General features: G+C 43.8%; 1 protein-coding gene across 1 annotated transcript in view; it reads right to left on the bottom strand.

Moving 5' to 3' along the window:
- LOC118363094 (X-linked interleukin-1 receptor accessory protein-like 2) overlaps positions 1 to 16,484 on the bottom strand; it is a 530,410-nt gene that overhangs the window by 437,254 nt on the left and 76,672 nt on the right. The gene's annotated exons all lie outside the window — the stretch shown is intronic.

Here is a 16,484-nt window from a genome sequence, read left to right as displayed (position 1 = left end):
GAAGTAACTCTCTCAGTAAAAGGCACATGACAGCCCGCTTGGGAGTTGGCCAAAAGGCACCTAAAGGGCTCTCAGACCAAGAGAAACAAGATTCTCTTGTCTGATGAAACCAATATTCAACTCTTTGGCCTGAATGTCAAGCGTCACGTCTGGAGGAAACCTGGCACCATCCCTACGGTGAAGCATGGTGGTGGCAGCATCATGCTGTGGGGATGTTTTTCAGTGATAGGGACTGGGAGACTAGTCACACTCAACGTCAACTAAACTAAGGAGATGATTGTGGACTTCAGGAAACAGCAGAGGGAACACCCCCCTATCCACATCGATGGAACAGTAGTGGAGAGGGTAGCAAGTTTTAAGTTCCTCGGCATACACATCACAGACAAACTGAATTGGTCCACTCACACTGACAGCGTCATGAAGAAAGCGCAGCAGCGCCTCTTCAACCTCAGGAGGCTGAAGAAATTCGGCTTGTCACCAAAAGCACTCAAACTTCTACAGATGCACAATCGAGAGCATCCTGGCGGGTTGTATCACCGCCTGGTACGGCAACTGCTCCGCCCTCAACCGTAAGGCTCTCCAGAGGGTAGTGAGGTCTGCACAACGGATCACCGGGGGCAAACTACCTGCCCTCCAGGACACCTACACCACCCGATGTTACAGGAAGGCCATAAAGATCATCAAGGACATCAACCACCCGAACCACTGCCTGTTCACCCCGCTATCATCCAGAAGGCGAGGTCAGTACAGGTGCATCAAAGCTGGTACCGAGAGACTGAAAAACAGCTTCTATCTCAAGGCCATCAGACTGTTAAACAGCCACCACTAACATTGAGTGGCTGCTGCCAACACACTGTCATTGACACTGACCCAACTCCAGCCACTTTAATAATGGGAATTGATGGGAAATGATGTACATATATCACTAGCCACTTTAAACAATGCTACCTTATATAATGTTACTTACCCTACATTATTCATCTCATATGCATACGTATATACTGTACTCTACATCATCGACTGCATCCTTATGTAATACATGTATCACTAGCCACTTTAACTATGCCACTTTGTTTACTTTGTCTACATACTCATCTCATATGTATATACTGTACTCGATACCATCTACTGTATGCTGCTCTGTACCATCACTCATTCATATATCCTTATGTACATATTCTTTATCCCCTTACACTGTGTATAAGACAGTAGTTTTGGAATTGTTAGTTAGATTACTTGTTGGTTATCACTGCATTGTCGGAACTAGAAGCACAAGCATTTCGCTACACTCGCATTAACATCTGCTAACCATGTGTATGTGACAAATAAAATTAGATTTGGATGGAGGGAAATATGAACATGGACCTCAAACTGGGGTGAAGGTTCACCCTCCAACAGAAAAATGACCCTAAGCACACAGTTAAGATAATGCAGGAGTGGCTTCGGGACAAGTCTCTGAATGTCCTTGAGTGGCCCAGCCAGAGCCCGGACTTGAACCCGATCGATCGAACATCTCTGGAGAGATCTGAAAATAGCTGTGCGGTGACGCTCCCCATCCAACCTGACAGAGCTTGTGAGGATCTGCAGAGAAGAATGGAAGAAACTCCCCAAATACAGGTGTGCCAAGCTTGTAACATCATACCCACAAAGACGTGAGGCTGTAATCGCTGCCAAAGGTACTTCAACAAAGTACTGAGTAAAGGGTCTGAATACTTACAGTATGTGAATGTAATAAGTCTGTTTTTTTATTTTTAATATATAAGTAATACTTCTAACAACCTGTTTTTGCTTTGTCATTATGGGGTATTGTGTGTAGATTGGTAAGGAAATTGTTTTATTTAATCCATTTTAAAATAAGGCTGAAACGTAACAAAATGTGGAAAAAGTCAAGGGGTCTGAATACTTTCCGAATGCACTGTATATATATTTTTATGTTTTATTATACCCTTATTTTACCAGAACAGTTGACTGAGAACACATTATCATTTAAACAACGACCTGGGGAATAGTTACATGGGAAAGGAGGGGTGTGAATGAGCCAATTGTCAGCACACATAGAGCAGTGGTTCCCAAACTGCGGGTACCCCCCCAAGCATTTTTTTTATATATACTCTATATACAGTACCAGTCAAAAGTTTGGACATACCTACTCATTCAAGGGGTATTCTTTATTTTTACTATTTTCTACATTGTATAATAATAGTGAAGACATCAAAACTATGAAATAACACATATGGAATCATGTAGTAACCAAAAAGTGTTAAACAAATCAAAATATATTTTATATTCTTCAAAGTAGCCACCCTTTGCCTTGATGACAGCTTTACACACTCTTGGCATTCTCTCAACCAGCTTCACCTGGAATGCTTTTCCAACAGTCTTGAATGAGTTCCCACCTATGCTGAGAACTTGTTGGTTGCTTTTATTCCACTCTGCGGTCCAACTCATACAAACCATCTCAATTGGGTTGAGGTCGGGTGATTGTGGAGGCCATCTGATGCAGCATTCTATCGCCTTCTTGGTAAAATAGCCCTTACAAAGCCTGGAGGTGTCATTGTCCTGTTGAAAAACAAATAAGCGCAAACCAGATGGGATGGCGTATCACTGCAGAATGCTGTGGTAGCCATGCTGGTTAAGTGTGCCTTGAATTCTAAATGAATCTCTGACAGTGTCACCAGCAACATTTAGAAAATAAGGTTAGAAAATAAGGTTTCTGGAGCCTCCCTCGGCCTAATAACTTTAAGCAGCACCCCCACCCCTTACCATTCGAAAGCAACTCTCATTTTATAAATTATCCAACCCAAATTCAGAACGATAGTCCTTAGTGCTTACTTTGAGTCTAGTGGCCTGGTAATGAAAGATCAGTATCACAATGCATCCTTAATCTAAATTGATCGCAGTGTGTAGACCCCCCTCCTTCGCCCGGCATTTATCATTCTAGCGTGTCTTTTTCAGATATTGATTACAGTTCATCTTCCCAAAGCCACATGTAATTCTTGCCTGTCCCATTTGATGGCCCTTAATAATGTCCCAATTTCAATTTCCAAATAGACACATCCATTTCTCCCACGTACACAAGTCTTTCACCTGAGCCGTTCTCTCTCTTCAGGCTCACTCCACACACGCTCTCAGTACTCCTGCCCCAGTTTATGGCTTGGACTCAGAAGTGTTAAAAATCACTGTCGCATTGCATGCCTTTGTCACTCTTTCTTCAGCTGGTAAGGGAGGGTTTTGAGGTTCACACACACTGTTTGTGGTCAAATTATTCCTACAATGCATTAAGACACGATCTGACATCACCTTCCATGATAACCTCAAAAAAGCACAGATCAGAATAACAGTTTAGTTCAATTTATTTCTGTTTCAGGAAATCCAGACAAGCATTGACTATATGAGAAATTATTACATTAGCCTTTTTTTAATAACATTATCTCTATGACAAATGTCAAAGAGCATAACAACATATTGTTACTACTAAAACCATTTTCAAAATAAGTTCATACTCCCTTATTCTACCGGCAACCTCTCGGAAGAGTTACCAGATCGGAAAGTTATCACCCTAACCCCTCGCAGAAATCCCACATTCCATGAATCCCAATCTGGTGAAATTTGTATCAAAACAACAAGAACATTTTTTTAAATCAGAAATGCACGTCACACTCCATTTGGAGTACCGGTCATCCATTCTTAACCTCTCTAGCGTCCCACCTGGCCAACATCATGTGAGATTGCAGAGCTCCAAATTCAAATAAAGAAATACTCATTATAATAATTCAGAAAACATACAACTATTTTACATGGGTTTAAAGACGAGATTAACTTCTTGTGAATCCAACCACGGTGTCAGATTTTAAAAATGCTTTACGGCGAAAACATACCTTACGATTATTTGAGAACATAGCCCAGCAGACAAATCATTACAAACAGTAACCAGCCAAGTAGAAGAGTTACACAAGTCAGAAATAGAGATATTTTAATCACTTACCTTTGATGATCTTCATATGGTTGCACTCAGAAGACATTCATTTATTCAATAAATGTTCCTTTTGTTCGATAAAGTCTCTTTATATCCAAAAACCTCAGTTTTGTTTGCTCGTTTTCTTAAGTAATCCACAGGCTCAAACGCAGTCACAACAGGCAGACGAAAAATCCAAATTGTATCCGTAAAGTTCGTAGAAACATTTCAAATGATATTCATAATCAATCCTCAGGTTGTTTTTAGCCAAAAATAATCAATAATATTTCAGGTAAACAAGAAAGGCACTCTCTCGGTCGAGCGCATGAAAAAGCTCTGTGACACGGCAGGGTCCACGCATTCAGACTGCTCTTACTCCCTCATTTTTCAGGATACAAGCCTGAAACAATTTCTAAAGACTGTTGAAAAGTCTGTCTAAAGACTCATCTAGTGGAAGGCATAGGAACTGCAATTTGAGTCCTAAGTTAATGTCTACTGTAATGGCATTGAATAGAAAACTAAACATTTAAAAAATCCTACTTCCTGAATGGATTTTCTATTTTGTGAAGTGCACCAGTCCCTCCTGCAGCAAAGCACCCCCATAACACGATACTGCCACCCTCGTGCTTCATGGTTGGGGTGGTGTTCTTCGGCTTGCAAGCCTCTCCCTGTTTCCTCCAAACATAACGATTATTATTATGGCCAAACGGTTCTATTTTTGTTTCATCAGACCAGAGGACATTTCTCCAAAAAAGTAGAATCTTTGTCCCCATGTGCAGTTTCAAACCGTAGTCTGGCTTTTTTATGGCGGTACTGGAGCAGTGGCTTCTTCCTTGGTGAGTGGCCTTTCAGGTTATGTCGATATAGGACTCATTTTACTGTGGATATACGTAGATACTTTGTACCTGTTTCCTCCAGCATCTTCACAAAGTCCTTTGCTGTTGTTCTGGGATTGACTTGCACTTCTTGCACCAAAGTACGTTCATCTCTAGGAGACAGAACGCGTCTCCTTTCTGAGCAATATGACGGCTGCATGGTCCCATGGTGTTAATACTTGCGCCTTGTTTGTGCAGATGAACGTGGTACCTTCAGGCGTTTGGAAATTGCTCCCAAGAATGAACCGGACCTGTGGAGGTTCACAATGAAGGATTTATTTTCATTTTCCCATGATGTCAAGCAAAGAGGCACTGAGTTTGAAGGTGGGCCTTGAAATACATCCACAGACACACCCCCATCTGACTCAAATGATTTCAATTAGCATATCAGAAGCTTCTAAAGCCATGACATAATTTTCTGGAATTTTCCAAGCTGTTTAAAGGCACAGTCAACTTAGCGTATGTAAACTTCTGACCCGCTTGGATTGTGATACCATGAATTATAGGTTAAATAATCTGTCTGTAAACGATACAAAGTAGATGTCCTAACCGACTTGCCAAAACTATAGTTTGTTAACTTCTTCTTGGTGACTGGGGGGCAGTATTGAGTAGCTTGGATGAATAAGGTGCCCAGAGAAAACTGCCTGCTACTCAGTCCCAGTTGCTAATATATGCATATTATTAGTAGATTTGGATAGACCACTCTGAAGTTTCTAAAACTGTTTGAATGATGTCTGTGAGTATAACAGAACTCATATGGCAGATGACACTCTTATTCACTCCAGAAGTGATACTTCCTAGCCGTTGAGTTCGCAGCAGTCATGCTAAACGTGGACTAGGAGAGGACAGACAGAGTATCAGAGTCTTCAGAGGACCAGAGATTCATGCCGGACAACCCAGCCTCCCATCTACGACCAACCGATCAAAGCGCAGCTCAGAGTAAATATTTGCCTCTCTCTGTAGGCAGCCTAACACAGGGCTTGCATGCCCCTCTCTCTGTAAGCAGCCTAACACAGGGCTTGCATGCCCCTCTCTCTGGAGGCAGCCTAACACAGAGCTTGCATGCCCCTCTCTCTGTAGGCAGCCTAACACAGGGCTTGCATGCCCCTCTCTCTGTAGGAAGCCTAACACAGGGCTTGTATGCCCCTCTCTCTGGAGGCAGCTTAACACAGGGCTTGCATGCCCCTCTCTCTGTAAGCAGCCTAACACAGGGCTTGCATGTCCCTCTCTCTGTAGGCTGCCTAACACAGGGCTTGCATGCCCCTCTCTCTGGAGGCAGCTTAACACAGGGCTTGCATGCCCCTCTCTCTGTAGGCAGCCTAACACAGGGCTTGCATGCCCCTCTCTCTGTAGGCAGCCTAACACAGGGCTTGCATGCCCCTCTCTCTGGAGGCATTCTAACACAGGGCTTGCATGCCCCTCTCTCTGTAGGCAGCCTAACACAGGGCTTGCATGCCCCTCTCTCTGTAGGCAGCCTAACACAGGGCTTGCATGCCCCTCTCTCTGGAGGCAGCTTAACACAGGGCTTGCATGCCCCTCTCTCTGGAGGCATTCTAACACAGGGCTTGCATGCCCCTCTCTCTGGAGGTAGCTTAAAACAGGGCTTGCATGCCCCTCTCTCTGGAGGCAGCTTAACACAGGGCTTGCATGCCCCTCTCTCTGAAGGCATTCTAACACAGGGCTTGCATGCCCCTCTCTCTGGAGGCAGCCTAACACAGGGCTTGCATGCCTCTCTCTCTGTAAGCAGCATAACACAGGGCTTGCATGCCCCTCTCTCTGTAAGCAACCTAACACAGGGCTTGCATGCCCCTCTCTCTGGAGGCATTCTAACACAGGGCTTGCATGCCCCTCTCTCTGGAGGCAGCCTAACACAGGGCTTGCATGCCCCTCTCTCTGTAAGCAACCTAACACAGGGCTTGCATGCCCCTCTCTCTGGAGGCATTCTAACACAGGGCTTGCATGCCCCTCTCTCTGGAGGTAGCTTAAAACAGGGCTTGCATGCCCCTCTCTCTGGAGGCAGCTTAACACAGGGCTTGCATGCCCCTCTCTCTGAAGGCATTCTAACACAGGGCTTGCATGCCCCTCTCTCTGGAGGCAGCCTAACACAGGGCTTGCATGCCCCTCTCTCTGTAAGCAACCTAACACAGGGCTTGCATGCCCCTCTCTCTGTAAGCAACCTAACACAGGGCTTGCATGCCCCTCTCTCTGTAAGCAACCTAACACAGGGCTTGCATGCCTCTCTCTCTGTAAGCAGCATAACACAGGGCTTGCATGCCCCTCTCTTTGGAGGCAGCCTAACACAGGGCTTGCATGCCCCTCTCTCTGTAAGCAACCTAACACAGGGCTTGCATGCCCCTCTCTCTGAAGGCATTCTAACACAGGGCTTGCATGCCCCTCTCTCGGGAGGCAGCCTAACACAGGGCTTGCATGCCCCTCTCTCTGTAAGCAGCCTGACACAGGGCTTGCATGCCCCTCTCTCTGAAGGCATTCTAACACAGGGCTTGCACCCCTCTCTCGGGAGGCAGCCTAACACAGGGCTTGCATGCCCCTCTCTCTGTAAGCAGCCTGACACAGGGCTTGCATGCCCCTCTCTCTGGAGGCAGCCTAACACAGGGCTTGCATGCCCCTCTCTCTGTAAGCAGCCTAACACAGGGCTTGCATGCCCCTCTCTCTGTAAGCAGCCTAACACAGGGCTTGCATGCCCCTCTCTCTGTAAGCAGCCTAACACAGGGCTTGCATGCCCCTCTCTCTGTAAGCAGCCTAACACAGGGCTTGCATGCCCCTCTCTCTGGAGGCAGCCTAACACAGGGCTTGCATGCCCCTCTCTCTGTAGGCAGCCTAACACAGGGCTTGCATGCCCCTCTCTCTGGAGGCAGCCTAACACAGGGCTTGCATGCCCCTCTCTCTGTAGGCAGCCTAACACAGGGCTTGCATGCCCCTCTCTCTGGAGGCAGCCTAACACAGGGCTTGCACGTCACTCTCTCTGGAGGCAGCCTAACACAGGGCTTGCACGTCACTCTCTCTGGAGGCAGCCTAACACAGGGCTTGCACGTCACTCTCTCTGGAGGCAGCCTAACACAGGGCTTGCACGTCACTCTCTCTGGAGGCAGCCTAACACAGGGCTTGCACGTCACTCTCTCTGGAGGCAGCCTAACACAGGGCTTGCACATCCCTCTCTCTGGAGGCAGCCTAACACAGGGCTTGCACGTCACTCTCTCTGGAGGCAGCCTAACACAGGGCTTGCACGTCACTCTCTCTGGAGGCAGCCTAACACAGGGCTTGCATGTCACTCTCTCTGGAGGCAGCCTAACACAGGGCTTTGGGTGGTGTCCAAAAATACATGGAGTCTAATCAAAGTGACAGTGGCAAGTTCCCTCAGTTTAATATGATTAGGGGTAAAACCTAATGATCCTGGGTGTTGTAAGGCATAAAAGGTAGATAGTGGATCTGACAGAAATTAAACTGAAAAATCTGTTGTTTGAGACTACTGAGGGATGATCTGAAATGGGAGTAAACAGTGCTAGACAGACAAGGTTCACCACACTGTAAGCAAGCTGGCTATTCCTTTTGTGTCAATCTTTAATAATATTGTTTTTGACTGTTTCTTTAAAAAAATAAAGTCTATTTGTTCTGTCAAAACCATTAGACTTTCGCTCATGACGTTCCTTGTTTGAGAATTGACCCCATTTCTTCTTGGTCAACATGTTCTCCAGTCAAGAGACCGGCTGGCCAAAGGGTCATGCTCTGTGTGGATTATCTCATTTCAAGACAAGTAAATCCACACAGAAAGAGGAAATGACAAGCCCTGCAATATATCAATAAGTCACACTCATAGCGCCAGCTGTGCCATCAGAGTCCCTGGGTTCGCGCCCAGGCTCTGTCGTAACCGGCCGCGACCGGGAGGTCCGTGGGGCGACGCACAATTGACCTAGCGTCGCCCGGGTTAGGGAGGGCTTGGTCGGTAGGGGTGTCCTTGTCTCATCACGCACCAGCGACTCCTGTGGCGGGCTGGGCGCAGTGTGCGCTAGCCAAGGTGGCAAGGTGCACGGTGTTTCCTCCGGCGCATTGGTGCGGCTGGCTTCCGGGTTGGATGCGCACTGTGTTAAGAAGCAGTGCGGCTTGGTTGGGTTATGTATCGGAGGACGCATGAATTTCAACCTTCGTCTCTCCCTAACCCGTACGGTAGTTGTAGCGATGAGACAAGATGGTAGCTACTACAACAATTTGATACCACGAAATTGGGGAGAAAAAGGGGTAAAAATTCAAAAAAAATATTTAAAAAATATACAAAAATAAGTCACACTCATAACACTGCAATTACCATTTTGCCATGATGGGTATTGAACGACAGCTGAGTTGACTGAAAAATAGAAGCCTTTCATTGCAATTCTAGTTGGAAAGCTCTTATTTTCATCCAAACCTGACCATAACTTTAGAGGTAGCACAAAGTTGTCTAGATTCCATCACCGTCATCATAGCTGTTTGATTTCTATCAATGTTTTATGGACATCACAATGCCTGGCTGGCTGGTAAGTGCTGTGATGTTGAAACAGGCCCTGAATGCCTACTGTGGATGGAGGGGTATAGAGACTAACTGACAGAGGCAATGATTCACTCCCATAAGTCTGATCAATTAACCCACGGGAGAGAATGTGCTGTGTTCACACAGTAATCCTTATTCAAACACTATGTGCAATTAATTACATGTCAGAATAAACATTTATTTGGTTTTTGGCTGCTCCAAAACAAGTAAATAAATGGCTGTTTCTTACAACTGTGGAATTTGCTGTAATCTATTTCCCAAGCAGTGTAATTATGCTTGAAGGGTGAATTCCTGTTTTTTGACAATTGTTTCAACTTAATCTTAACTGAAGACAACAACAACAAATACCTTTCAGGCTGTAACATCCAACATCACAGCTCCCCAATGTCTCTTCATTATGTAGAATAATAGTCTTGGTGGAGTTCCTGTTTTCAGCACATTATCACATTATCCTGATGTGATACAATCATCTGTGAAAAATAGGCTACATCTCAAGACTGTAATTATGTAACACCTTTGAAGAATTCACAGTGGGATTCACTGGAGCGCATGAAGTCATCCAGATAAAAAAGAATGCCCATGGTGGATGGTTAAATGCTGTCTGAATGGCAGAGGGACATGCTGCTCACAGAGAGCCACAGGGTTTCCATTGTCTCAGGTGAGACCTAAACAACTATCTTGATCAATTATTACCATGTGAATATTTTAGCAAAACACATCTAATTCTTGTAGTAGATTAACGCATAACCATAGAGATGAGACAACGTTCAAATACCTTTCATCTCCTCTATCTTTTCCGTCATTCCAACAAAGGCAACTGTACAGCTCTTCAGTCGTTTCTCTACAACACAGATGAATAGTTGCTAGTTGTCCCTAGCCCCTTTAATACACAGTGAATAATAAATAACAATAACGATTAAAAATAACATGGCTTATTAGGGATCCCCATTAGTTCCTGCCAAGGCAGCAGCTACTCTTCCTGGGGTTAATTAGGGATCTCCATTAGTTCCTGCCAAGGTAGCAGCTACTCTTCCTGGGGTTAATTAGGGATCCCCATTAGTTCCTTCCAAGGCAGCAGCTACTTTTCCTGGGGTTAATTATGGATCCCCATTAGTTCCTTCCAAGGGAGCAGCTACTCTCCTTGGGGTTTATTATGGATCCCCATTAGTTGCTGCCAAGGCAACAGCTACTCTTCCGGGGGTCCAAACACATTAAGGCACTTAATTCACACATAAAAAAGACAAAACAGTGCATCATATAATATTATTACCCCACAACATATCTACAATACAAAATGTATAATACCACCATACAACAATATTACAATGTACGTGTGTGTAGAGTGCATGTGCCAGTGTGTGTGTACATATGTGTGTGTCTGTATATGTGTGTGTGTCACTTCACTGTCCCCACTGTTCCATAAAGTGTATTTTAATTTGTTTTTAAAATTTGTTTCTAATGCTTGCATCAGTTACCAGATGTGGAATATAGGCATAGCTCTATAGTATGTAGTACTGTGCGCCTCCCGCAGTCTGTTCTGGACTTTGGGATAGTGAAGAGACCTCTGGTGGCATGTCTTGTTGGGTAGGCATGGGTGTCTGAGCTGTGTGATAGTAGTTTAAACAGACAGCTCGGTATAATCAGCTTGTCAACATTTCTTACAAAATCAACTAGCGATGAACTCAATCTGTCCTCCACTTTGAGCCATGAGAGATTGACATGCATATCATTAATGTTAGCTCCCCGTGTACTTTTAAGGGCAGGCCATGCTGCCCTGTTCTGATGGTTATTGTAATTTGTCCTAATCCCTCTTTGTGGCACCTGACCACACGACTGAACAGCAGTCCAGGTGTAACAAAACGAGGGCATGTGGGACCTGCCTTGTTGATAGTGTTGTTAAGAAGGCAGAGTAGTGCTTTATTATGGACAGACTTTTCCTCTCCCCATCTTAGCTGCTGTTGTATCAACATGTTTTCACCATGACAGTTTACAATCCAGGGTTACTCCAAGCAGTTTCGTCACCTCAACTTCCTCAGTTTCCACATTATTCATTACAAGATTTAGTTGAGATTTAGGGTTTAGAGAATGATTTGTCCAAAATACAATACTTTCAGCTCTTTGTTAAGTGTTGCAGTCATTTCAGTCGCTGTAGCTGACGTGTAGCTGATGTGTAGAGTGTCGAGTCAGCTGCATAAATAGACACTCTGGCTTTACCCAAAGCCAGTGGCATGTCATTAGTAAAGATTGAAAAAAGTTAGGGGCCTAGACAGCAGCCCTGGGGAATTCCTGATTCTACCTGGATTATGTTGGAGAGGCTTCCATTAAAGAACACCATCTGTGTTCTGTTAGACAGGTAACTCTTTATCCACAATATAGCAGGGGGTGAAAAATGTAAAGCCATAACACATCCATGTTTTCCAACAGCAAATTATGATCGATAATGTCAAAAGCCTCACTCAAGTCTAACAAAACAGACCCCACAATCTTTTATCATCAATTTCTCTCAGCCAATCATAATTTGTGTAAGTGCTGTGCTTGTTGAATGTCCTTCCTTATAAGCGTGCTGAAAGTCTGTTGTCAATATGTTTACTGTAAAATAGCATTGTATCTGGTCAAACACATTTTTTCCCCAAAAGTTTATTAAGGGTTGGTAACAGGCCTGAGGGTACACACTTTCTAGTAGGTTTAGATTGAAAATATGGCAAATAGGAGTGGCAATATCATCCGCTATTATCCTCAGTAATTTTCAATCCAAGTTGTCAGACCCCAGTGGCTTGTCATTGATTATAGACAACAATAATTGTATTTCATAATTTGGTCAGTTGTACTTGGATGTGTAGAGTCGGCATTTGTTGCTAATCTTGCCAATGAAAACAATTACTAAAATAGTTGACAATATCAGTGGATTTTGTGAAGAATGAGCTATCTGATTCAATGAATGATTGAGCTGAGTTTGCCTTTCTGCCCAAAATGTCATTCCTTTTGCCTCATTCCTCTCTAACATACAATATTTCAATTCCTTATCAATCAATCCATTTTTTTGGCATTTTATCAATGGGTGCATGCTTATTAGCAACTGGAATAAGCAATTTCATAAATGTGTCAAGTGTAGTCTGGTTGCTCCTCAATACACACCACAGACTAGCAAATATTATTTTCATCAGCAACAACGTATTGTATGACTTCTTAAACAGTATATTAGGCCCAGCCTTTGGAACGTTGGTTTTCCTAGATATGGCTACAAGATTGTGATCACTACCTCCAATGGATCTGGATACTGCTTTAAATCCACTTTTTGCAGCATTTGTAAAGATGTGATCAAAACGTATTGATGATTTCATTTCTGTGCTGTTTGTAACTACCCTGGTAGTTTGACTGATAACTTGAACCAGTTTTCAGGCACTGATGAAATCCAGTCAAAATTGAAATGACCCAGAAAATACACCTGATGATATCGCATACATTATCAAGCATGTCACACATATTATTCAGATACTAACTATTAGCAGTTGGTGGTCTATAGCAGCTTCCCACAAGAATGGGCTTTAGGCGAGGCAGATGAACCTGTAGACATATTACTTCAACAGTATTTAACATGAGATCCTCTCTAAGCTTTACAGGAATGTGATTCTGAATATACAGTGCCTTCAGAGACTTAACAGACCCCTTGACTTTTTCCACATTTGTTACTTTACAGCCTTATTATAATTACCCCATAATCAGAGCAAAAACCGAGCAATGAGGTCAAATGAATTGTCCGTAGAGCTCTGAGACAGAATTGTGTCAAGGTGGCCTCCCAAGTGGCACAGTGGTCTAGAGATCCTGGTTCGTGTCCAGGCTCTGTCGCAGCCGGCCGCGACCAGGAGACCCATGGGGTGGAGCACAATTTACCCAGCGTCGTCAAGGTTAAGGGAGGGTTTGGCCGGCAGGGATGTTCTTGTCCCATTGCACACTAGCGACTCCTGTGGTGGGCTGGGCGCAATGCCTGCTAGCACGGTCGCCAGTTGTACGCTTCTGGGTTAAGCAGGCATTGTATCAAGAAGCAGTGCGGCTTGGCTGGGTTGTGTTTTGGAGGACGCGGGGCTCCCGACCTTCTCCTCTGCTGAGTCCGTACAGGAGTTGCAGCAATGGGACAAGATCATAACTACCATGAAATTGGGGAGAAAAAGGGTTATAATTTAAAAATATATATAATAAAGAATTGTGTCACGTTATAGACCTGGGGAAGGGTACCAGAAAATGTCTGCAGCATTAAAGGTGTTATACACTTGAGTGAGGACCCAAAAGCGGTTGAACAAAAACAGAGTCCTTTAATGTAAACACAGGGAAGACATAGATCCTCTTCAGATGTAGATAATGGAAAAATAGACAACCCGCAGAGAGGGCGACAAATGAAACAAAAAGTCCTTCTGATAATTACAAAAGAGCCCCCTTCTTAGCAGCAGAGGAGAATAGCTGGGTTAGCGGCGACAGGCTGCAGGTCTCTCTGGGTAGGCGCGGGTCGTAGAGGAACAGTGGTACCTGATCTCACGTAGCATCAGATGAACTGGACACAGTACAAACGATAAGACAGTTAGCTGAGTACAGGATGCACTTGCCAGGCAGATTCCGACAGGACGGGACGGGACAAGGATGAAGCAAACGAGACGATAGTTTGTTTCTGGCATGAGAAACTCAAACGAGAATCTGACAAAGAAAGAAGCAGGAACAGAGAGAGAAATAGAGACCTAATCAGAGGGAAAAAGGGAACAGGTGGGAAAAGGGTGAACGAGGTAGTTAGAGAAGATGAGGAACAGCTGGAGGAGGAGAGAAAGAGAAGGTAACCTAATACGACCAGCAGAGGGAGACAGAGTGAAGAGAAAGAACAGGAACAAGACATAATATGACAAGACATGACAAAAGGTCTCCAAGAACACATTGGCCTGCATCATTCATCAATCTAAAAAGTTTGGAACCATCAAGACTCTTCCTCGAGCTGGCATCCCGGCCAAACTGAGAAATCGGGGAGGTGACCCGATGGTCCCTCTGCCAGAGTGCCAAAGTTCCTTCCAGAAGGACAACCATCTCTGCAGCACTCCACCAATCAGGCCTATATGGTAGGGTGGCCAGACGGAAGCCACTCCTCTAAAAAGCATGACAGCCCGCTTGGAGTTTGCCAGAAGGCACCTAAAGGACTCTCCGACCATGAGAAAGAAGATTTTCTGGTCTGATGAAACCAAGATTGAACTCTTTGGCCTGAATGCCAAGCGTCACATCTGGAGGAAACCTGGCACAATCCCCATGGGTGAAGCATGGTGGTGGCAGCATCATGCTGGCGGGGGGGATATGTTTTTCAAAACAACCAAAATATGTTTTTTTAAACAACCAAAGATTTCAATACTAAAAGCCTGAACATTCTATTGTTGTCCAACATCAAACTTGTCGTTATGAAAAAGTATAAACACAAAAACTACAGGCTACATGACATCAGCAGCCTGGTGGTCCAAAAATAGTATAACTGGTGTATTTTAACACCAATAAGCCCACCTGTTTAAAAAGGAATTTAGTTTATGTCAACAAACCAGGCAACTAAAAGCAACTTTCTCAACAATATGTTGGTGTGTTTCTAGCTTGTTATCTAGCTAGCTAATGTTAAGTTAGCTGGCTAGCCAGTTCAACTAATGAGCATATCATATAGCTGACATGTTTTCACTTTAGCATATTTGTATTCATTATTACAGGAAAATAAACTCACAAAAAGAGAATTATTTACAAGTTAATGGCAAGCCACTTACAGAAAATAGATTGTGGTTGTGAGTGTGACTAGTTAAAAGCAGGGAATTCTACCACAGAATTTTAGAACTTGGCCTAACGTTATATCGAAATTTGACTTTGGTGCTGGTCATGTTGTTCTTCACATTACCGTCTCTGGTAAACATGTACTATATCAAATAAAATCTCAGTTTATTTGTCACATGCACAGAATACTGAAGGTGTCAACAGTACAGTGAAATGGTTACTTGAATAGTGGAGTCTTTTGTTAGCTGGCTAGGTAAACAATGAACCATAATCCCAACTCATAACGTTACTTACTACCCTGCATGAATCTGCAGGTAGCTAACCAACCAGGTTCAATGTTAGCTATCTATCTAACATTAGGCTATACCTAGTAATGCAAATGTCTCTGAGATACAAATAATATTAATACACAGATCATACACGTAACGTCAGCTAGTGAGCCAGACAGCTAACGTTAGCTAGCTAGCTAAGTATGCTTTAACTTGAAATTAAAACGACTTTCTGACAAAATTATTAACGTATAATATCTGAAAATGTAGCTAACTAGACTCTCTTACATGGATGAACTCTTCTGCCTCTGTTACGGATGCCATGGTTTCCCTTAATTTAAAGATGTAATCTGAAAACAGGTGTTTTACACAACAGCCTTCTGTGTGTTCTCTTTTTGACTCCTTCTGCATATCAAATGGCAGAGTTGTCTCCATCTCCTTAGCTATCATACTCTAATTCCACTGATTTCAAAACTTGGTCCTACAGAAAGTGGAGAGCAACACTTTTGCAGTTCTACTACGTGATATATTTCAAAAAAGCCTCATTAGAAAAGGATTACCTACACATACTGACCAGCTGATGTTATAGATAGAAGCTTGCTACATGGCAGACCAATCCGAACTCCTCTCCCGGCATGTCCAGCCCACACATTATCTCAGCCAATCATGGCTAGCGGGAAGTTTGCTCTCTTTTTCCGTGGCTAAACCAACTAGGCCCGTAATTTAACAATTTTATTCGTATTTACAGATGGCATACAAGTTTGGCACATGAAAGTTCACATTTTCCAGAAGCTATTTCTTCCAAAAAATGCATTTTGATTAAAAAAAACTAATGTTTAAGTTCAAATGCCTCTCTTGTGAAGTAGTGATGTGCAACATACGCCGTTTCCTGAAATGAGTCACATACTGTATCATACTAATTTGAGTGTCCCGGATGTACATTTACTATGTTACGTCTGTTCTATGAGACCAGCCTTATGCTCCAGGCTACAATTGAGAATCCCTAACTTCAAATGGTTGAATTTAATGTCATACTACACTCAGTCTGAAGGATTGGGAGAGTT

This window comes from Oncorhynchus keta, chromosome 30 (genome assembly GCF_023373465.1).
Source record: "Oncorhynchus keta strain PuntledgeMale-10-30-2019 chromosome 30, Oket_V2, whole genome shotgun sequence".
NCBI lineage: Eukaryota > Metazoa > Chordata > Actinopteri > Salmoniformes > Salmonidae > Oncorhynchus > Oncorhynchus keta.
This window is presented reverse-complemented; position numbering and strand designations above follow the sequence as displayed.